At 41.9% G+C, this 7,475-nt stretch overlaps 1 pseudogene; it reads left to right on the forward strand.

Annotated features, from left to right (window-relative positions):
• Positions 1-4,174: 4,174 nt before the first annotated feature.
• On the forward strand, positions 4,175-4,723 carry LOC102841076 (annotated as a pseudogene).
• Positions 4,724-7,475: the final 2,752 nt, after the last annotated feature.

Raw genomic sequence — 7,475 nt, forward strand, 5'->3', positions numbered from 1 at the left:
AGGTGTCCCCAGTTCTCACCATATTTTGGACCAACCAACGCTTCGTCTTCTCTCTCCAGGTCCACGGGAATCTGTGGAACATGGTTGAACTCAGCCCATTTATTCATTGCTGATTTCCCCCCTCTTCCACTCATCAATTGACCAACATGGGCACCAGCAAGCTTACATGCCTGCTCATGTGTTCCCTTTGTGTTTTAGTCTTGGAGAGGGGTGTTTGTCCTGAAGAAACTTGATTGCTTGCCTTGATGGCTTCCCCGGTGAACAACTTGCGTATTCTTGTGTTTTGTTGTTAAATGCAGTCGAGTCAATTCCCGACCCTTAGCGACCCTGTATAGGGTTTCCAAGGAGCAGCTGGTGAGCTTGAACCACTGACCTTGCAGTTTAAACGACTTTGCAATCTGGTGCATTAGCCCACAGCGCCACACCAGGACTTCTTGTATATGGGGATCTTTTATATAGTGGTCACTTTCTCTGTGTTGGAAAGTAGGTTCTTGAAAAAGTCTGGTTGGAAAATTCATGCTTGAAGAGCTCTAAATTACAAGGAATTTGTTGATATACTTGAAAGATGATTTATAAACCTTTGCCAACCATTATAAGTGTTTTCACATTCACTAAAGGAAGACACAATAGCAATCAAAATTGAATATCAGTGGCAATTTGCATAGTTTGAATCAGTAATAGAATACTGTATCAATATACTTAAGGATCATAGGCTACCCTAGAAGCCTTTTGTTTTTCCCTTGAATTTTAAAAATGTTTATTTGCCAGTGTATTATGCCTTGTTCCAGAGAATGTACACTTGAGGCATTTTTTCCGCCTGTTTTCCTTTATTTGTTCATATGTCCAAATATGTAGTATCTGATTTGAAGACAGATGTGATACCACAGAGAACATGTAACTTGGTGCTTGAGGAAGCAAACGTTTTGGGCAACGTCTATTTCACCTATTTAGTCCTGGTACCATTACTCATTGTGTCATATGGTGGTGACTTGCATGTTACTGTGATTCTGGAAGCTATGCACAGGTATCTTAAATACCAACAGGGTTGCCCACAGTGGACAGCTTTCAGCTGAGCTTCCAGATGAAGACAGACAAGGAAGAAGATGAGATGGACTACTTTAGAATTATTTAGTCATTGAAAACCTTATGAATAGCAGTGGAACACTGTCAGCACCAGATTATTAAATATTGAAACATGATGGAAACCACTAGAATATTGTCAGATATAGTGCCGCAAGATGAGTACTTCAAGTTGGAGGGCACTCAGAATGCGACTGGGCAACAGTAGCCTCCTCAAACTATAGTTCACCGTGTTGACGCGAATGGAGTAAAGCCTTCAGTACCTTCATATGCTGATTTGGCACAACTCAAAACGAAGAGAACAGCTATAAACATGCATTTGTAATCAGAACAAGGAATGTATGGAAGTTTCTAGGAAGATTGGAAACTGTCAGAAATGAAATGGAACACACAAACATTGATAATCCTATGCATTAGTGTGAGCTGAAATGGACCGGCATTGGCCATTTTGAATCTGACAATCACATGGCTTACTATGCTGGGAATGCCACATTGAAGAGGAATAGCATTGCATTCATCATCAAAAAGAATATATCAAGATTTGTCTTAAAGTGCAACACTGTCTGTGATAGTACAATAGGCTTACGCTTAATGAGGAACAAACTCATGATATGGAGCTGTGCGTTAATGGGCTGCAAGGTCAGGTTGAACTACAAAGTCTGTGGTTCAAGTTCCCCAGCTGCTCCTTGGAAACCCTATACAGGGTCTCTATGGATTGGAACTGACTCGACAGCACTTAACAACAACACACAACAACCACAACAAGGAAGACCAGTTAATACCACTATTAATCAAATTTACGCACCAACCACTAAAGCCAGTGATAATGAAATTGAAGAATTCTAAACAACATAAAAGGAGCTCTGGTAGTGTAGTGGTTATGAATCAGGCTATGAACCGCAAGATCAGCAGTTCGAAACTACCAGCTGTTCCGCAGGAGAAAGAAGGGGCGTTCTTCTCCCGAAACTACCAGCTGTTCCGCGGGAGAAAGAACAGCATTCTGCTCCCGTAAAGATTTACAGCCTCAGAAACCCTGTACAGGGTTGCTATGAGTTGGAACCGACTCCACGGCACACAGCCACCACCAAACAACATAAAAGGCACATGCATGTGGACCTCACCCGATGGAATACACAGAAATCAAATTGACAACATCTGTGGAACGGGACAGTGGAAAAGCTCCATATCATCAGCCAAAACAAGGCCTGGGGCAGGCAGACTGGAACAGACCATCAATTCAATTGCTCATGCAAGTTCAGGCTGAAGCTGAAGATAATTAAAACAAGTCCACAGAGCCAAAATATGACCTTGAATATATCTCACCTGAATTTAGACATCATTTCAGGTACAGATTTGATGCATGCATTACACACTAAAGACTGAAGACCAGAAAAGTTATGGGATGACATCAAGAACATCATACCAGAAGAAAGCAAAAGGTCATTAAGAAGACAAGAAAGGAAAAGACCAAACTGTATATATTTTTTGAAAGACTCTGAAACTTGCCCTCTAGCATAGAAATGCTAAAGCAAATGTAAGAAATGAGGAGGCACAAGAGCTGAAGAGAATATTTCAAAGGTCAACTCAAGAACACAAACTCAAATAATTATAACGAAATGTGCAAAGACTTGGAGTTAGAAAACCAAAAGGGAAGAATATGCTTAGCATTTCTCAAGCTGAGGGAACTGAAGAAAAAAAAATTCAAGCCTTGTTTTCAATATTGAATATAGTTAGAGCCCTGGTGTGGTGCTGCAGTATCAGCACTGGACTGCTAATTACAAGGTTAGTGATTCAAGCGCACCACTCCTTGGAAACCCCTATACAAGGTCCCTGTGAGTCAGAATTGACTCGATGGCACTTGACAATGACAATGGGCAAATTACTGAATGATTTAGAAAGCATCAAAAGAAGATGGAAGAGAGGCCACAGAGGACTAGAGCGGAGACTGAATTATCAAGCTGATATGAAGTGAGGAGAGATGCAAAAGAACATCCTTACTTGCAGACAGTACCCACTTGAACTGGCTTCGATGGCTGGATGATCAGAACTCGACTAGAAGAAGAAAGATGAGGGGGGAGGAAAAAAAAAGCATAACCTGCTACAATTTGATGAACTTTACCTATACTTATGAATGTAGTAGCTCAAAAAAGGGAACAAATCTTTACAGTGAGGATCACTCCCACCTCCTCTGTACACAGCGTTGACAGGGATGGGCAACTTAGACATTGGCTACCCAAAATAGGAGGAGCTACTCTGGTATTGTAGTGGTTACGAATTGGGTTGCGAACTGTAAGATCAGCAGTTCGAAACTACCAGCTGCTCCGCAGGAGAAAGATGAGGCTTTCTGCTCCCATAAAGATTGACAGCCTCAGAAACTCTGTACAGGGTCGCTATGAGTCGGAACCAACTCCATGGCACATAACAACAACAACAAAGGCAAGTAGTGACTGGCTTAGAAGCTTTCAAGAGGGAGCCAAGTTTCAGACGGGGTGAGGGAAGGTAGAGTCACTACTGAATGATTTCCAATCTGTTGGGACCAGGCTGGTGAAAGGAAATGGGGAAAAGACTCTTGTGGTACAATAGTGAATAATTGCCATCAGGACTGACTGTGGGGGTAGTAAATATAGAGGTAGATGTTTTTTGACAAAAGAAGAGAGTGATTGATTTTGCAGTCCAGGGAGGGGGAGGTCCCCTGGTGCCATCAAGTGAGAAGAATGGAGAGCAGGACCCTACCCAGAGAGATAGTGACACCAGGGATGGAGACAGAGACAATGACATGGATAGATGGAGCGGCTGAGGACACTGGACTTGGAGGGAGAAAGCCTGTGTACTGGCAGCCTGGGGGTGGGCCTGTGTGGTGTACCCTTTGGTTATTTAATGATGCGTGGAGGGGATTGTAATCACTGCAATGAAATGAAATACGATCGAAGTACGATAGAATGAGTGTAAAGCTGATGTTCTCCCTGTAAACCTCACAGTAAAAACTTAAAAAAAAAAAAAAAAAAAAAAAAAGATGGAAGGAATTCACAGAGCCACTGTACCAAAAATAAATGGTTGAGCTCTTCCTATAAGTGGCTTGAAGTAATCTCACAAAATGGTTCGCTACTCATGTGACCCAGAAACCCTCACAAAATCATGCAAATCCAGAGGTTCAAATCTCCAGGTCCATTTTAAGAACACCGGTGAGACTGCCCAGGCCATCAAGGGTATGCATATCCGGAAAGCCACCAAGTATCTTAAAGGTGTCACTTTGCAGAAGCAGTGTGTACCATTTTGATGTTACAGTGGTGGCATTGGTAGGTGTGCCCAGGCCAAACAGTGGGGTGTTGGACACAGGGTCAGTGGCCCCAAAAGAGTGCTGAATTTTACATGCTTAAAAATGTGGAGAGCAATGCTGAACTTAAAGGGTTTAGATGTGGATTCTCTGGTCATTGAGCATATCCAGGTCAACAAAACTCCCAAGATGCGTCACTGAACTTACAGAGCTCATGGTCAGATCAAACCCTGCATGAACTCCCCCTGCCATATTGAGACGATCCTCACTGAAACGGAACAAATTGTTCCTAAACCAGAAGAGGAGGTTGCACAGAAGTAAAAGATATCTCAGAAAAAACAAAAACTTAATGGCTCGGTAGTAAATTAAACTTAAAATAAAATGCACATAAAAGTAAAAGCAAAAAAAGAAATGGTTGCTGTTCAACCATTTCAAGAAGTAGCATATGATCAAGAGCCAGTGATCCTGAAGGAAGAAGGAAAAGGTGCATTGGAAGCATTGGAAAAGAACATGGCACTGGGAGTTGATGGAATACAAATTAAAATCTTTTCAACAAACTGATGGAGCACTGGATACACTTATCCTCTATACCAAGAAATTGGGAAGACAACTAACCATCTGACTGGCAGAGATCCATATTTGTGCCCATTCCAAAGAGGTGACCCAAAGGAATGCGGATCATTGGACAATATCATTAATACCGCATGCAAGTAAAATTTTGCTAAAGAGACCACAAAGACAGATGCAACCATTCACTGATAGTGAACTTCCAGAGGTTCATACCAGATTCAAAAGAGAAAGAGGAGTGAAGGGGTATCATTGCTGACATCAGATGGATCTTGACTGAAAGCAGAGAATATCAGAAAGTTGTTTACTTGTGCTTTATTGACTACACAAAGTGGAGGATGGGACAGAGAGGAAGACCTACGCAACAACATGGATTGGTACAGTGGAAAAATCAATGGACTCAGACCTAGCAAAGATTGTGAGATTGTTGCAGGACTGGGAGTTGTTTCGTTCTGTTGTGCTTAGGGATGCTATGAATTGGTACCAACGTGATGGCACCTAACAACAACAGAGTCCTGATGTTGCGCTGTAGGATAAGCATTGGACAGCTGATTGCAAGGTCAGTGGTTCAGATTCACCAGCCGCTCCTCAAACTCATACAGGTACCTGAGTCAGAACCAACACAGCAGTACTTAACAACAACTCAGTTCTTAGTTCTTGACCTTTTCCTTAGTACTTTCTCAGGGTTATATTAGTTCTTCTCTTGTAATTTCATGTGAAATCACATGCTGCTATATTCATTAAACATCTATCTCTTACCTTCAGGATGCCATAGAGAGAGTATAACTCAAGACTCAGGTTAATCCTTAATGTACTTCTATCTTGCCCCAAAGCTTTAGTGCGTAAGTGATTCATCTGCTGTCTGTTTTACCATTTTTTCAGTTTGTTTTTTGTAAAAATATTCCAGTAAAGGGATCTTGTATCAAGTCTTATATGTGACTTAAAAGTTAATATGCAAGAATTAAAAGTTCTCTGATAGACTAACCTTTGGGGAGAATTGTTGTGCTGTTAAGTTCCATCAAGTTGCTTTCGACTCATAGCAACCCTGTACAGAGTTTCCAGGTAGCAACTGGTGGGGTTGAACCACTGACCTTGTGATTCAAACCGACATTGCAGTCCAGTGCTTAATCCCACAGTGCCACACCAGGAATCTACACACTAACCTTTGGGGGGAAGGGTTAGTTAGTATTCCAAAATTGAAAATTAAAATTCTTTTTACCACTTGGTTTTTACCTCTGAGTATGTTATGTATTTCATGTTGGAGATGATTGAGGCAAAAGAGTGGGCTTAATATCTAAAGTCAGACATAGTCACACCTGAATTCCTACATTTTTGTGACATGTCGTGTGTCTCCCCATCCCCTCAACACACGCAATCATGTCCATGGTATTTATGAGAAGAGGCATTTTTTTTTAATGTGAATTATGTGATAGTTTACATGGGAGAACATTAGTACAAAACGTCTGCCTTTACATTTCCAACCCTCACGATGAGTCCTGATAACAATTATTCACTATTGTATCACAGGAGACCTATCCACATTTCCTTTCATCAGCCCTGCTTAGACAGATTGGATACTACTCAGTGGATATTCTGCCTTCCTCCTTGCCCTCTGTATTTAGGTTCCCTCTTGAAAGCGTGTAAGCCTTCTTGCCTTTTAGCCCTCCCCCCATTTCAGGTAGCCAATGTCCAAGTTGCCCATCCCTGTCTACTCTGTGGATGGAGGCAGTGGGAATGATCCTCACTGTAAAGATTTGTTTCTTTTGCACTACTGCATCCATAGGTGTAGGTCAGGTTCATCATACTGTATCAGATTACTCTTTTTTCCCTCTTCTTTCTTCTTCTAGTTGACCTCTGATCATCCAGTCATTGAAGCCAGGTCAAGTGGGTATTATATCTGCAAGTGTGGATGTTCTTGTGCATATGCTTAATCAACTCTACACTCTAGTCCTCTGTGGCTATGTCACAGACTTTGGGCCCAAGAGACCCCAGGTCTTGCCACACTGCTGGCCAACCAGATCTCCACCCGGGTTCACAGAAGTCTATTGAACGTTGTAGGGCTTAGCTCGCAGCTTCATTGTTGTTTTTCGCTCACTTCCTCTATCGGTGATGAATGTGGTCACCAGTCAGAGCGTGTATTCCCATTGAGTCTTAGTCTTGGAAGGGGGTTTGTTCTGATGGGACCTGAGCGCTTGCCTTGATGTCTCCAGGGCAAGCAACTTGCTTGCAGAAAGCCTCAACTTTAGTTGGTAGTTTCGAACTGCTGACCTTGTAACCACTATGCTACCGGAGTTCCTTAAGCTGTGACATTAGGCCAATTAAGTCTTCTGACTTTTTATTTCTCCATTGATGAAATGGAAGCAACATTGCCTACTATAGGGCTGTTAGGAGATTAAATATGTCAGCATTTATAAGGGTCGATGCTGAGTGGTTGGTGCTTAGTAAACACTCAGATAGTGATTAATGTATACTGTTTTTAAGAGATGTCAGTTTTCAGCCCATGTAATTGTGAAGCATGTTTCTTGCCTTTAGAATTTAGGTTTAAAATCATATT

This window comes from Chrysochloris asiatica, unplaced genomic scaffold, assembly GCF_000296735.1.
Source record: "Chrysochloris asiatica unplaced genomic scaffold, ChrAsi1.0 scaffold00049, whole genome shotgun sequence".
Lineage (NCBI taxonomy): Eukaryota > Metazoa > Chordata > Mammalia > Afrosoricida > Chrysochloridae > Chrysochloris > Chrysochloris asiatica.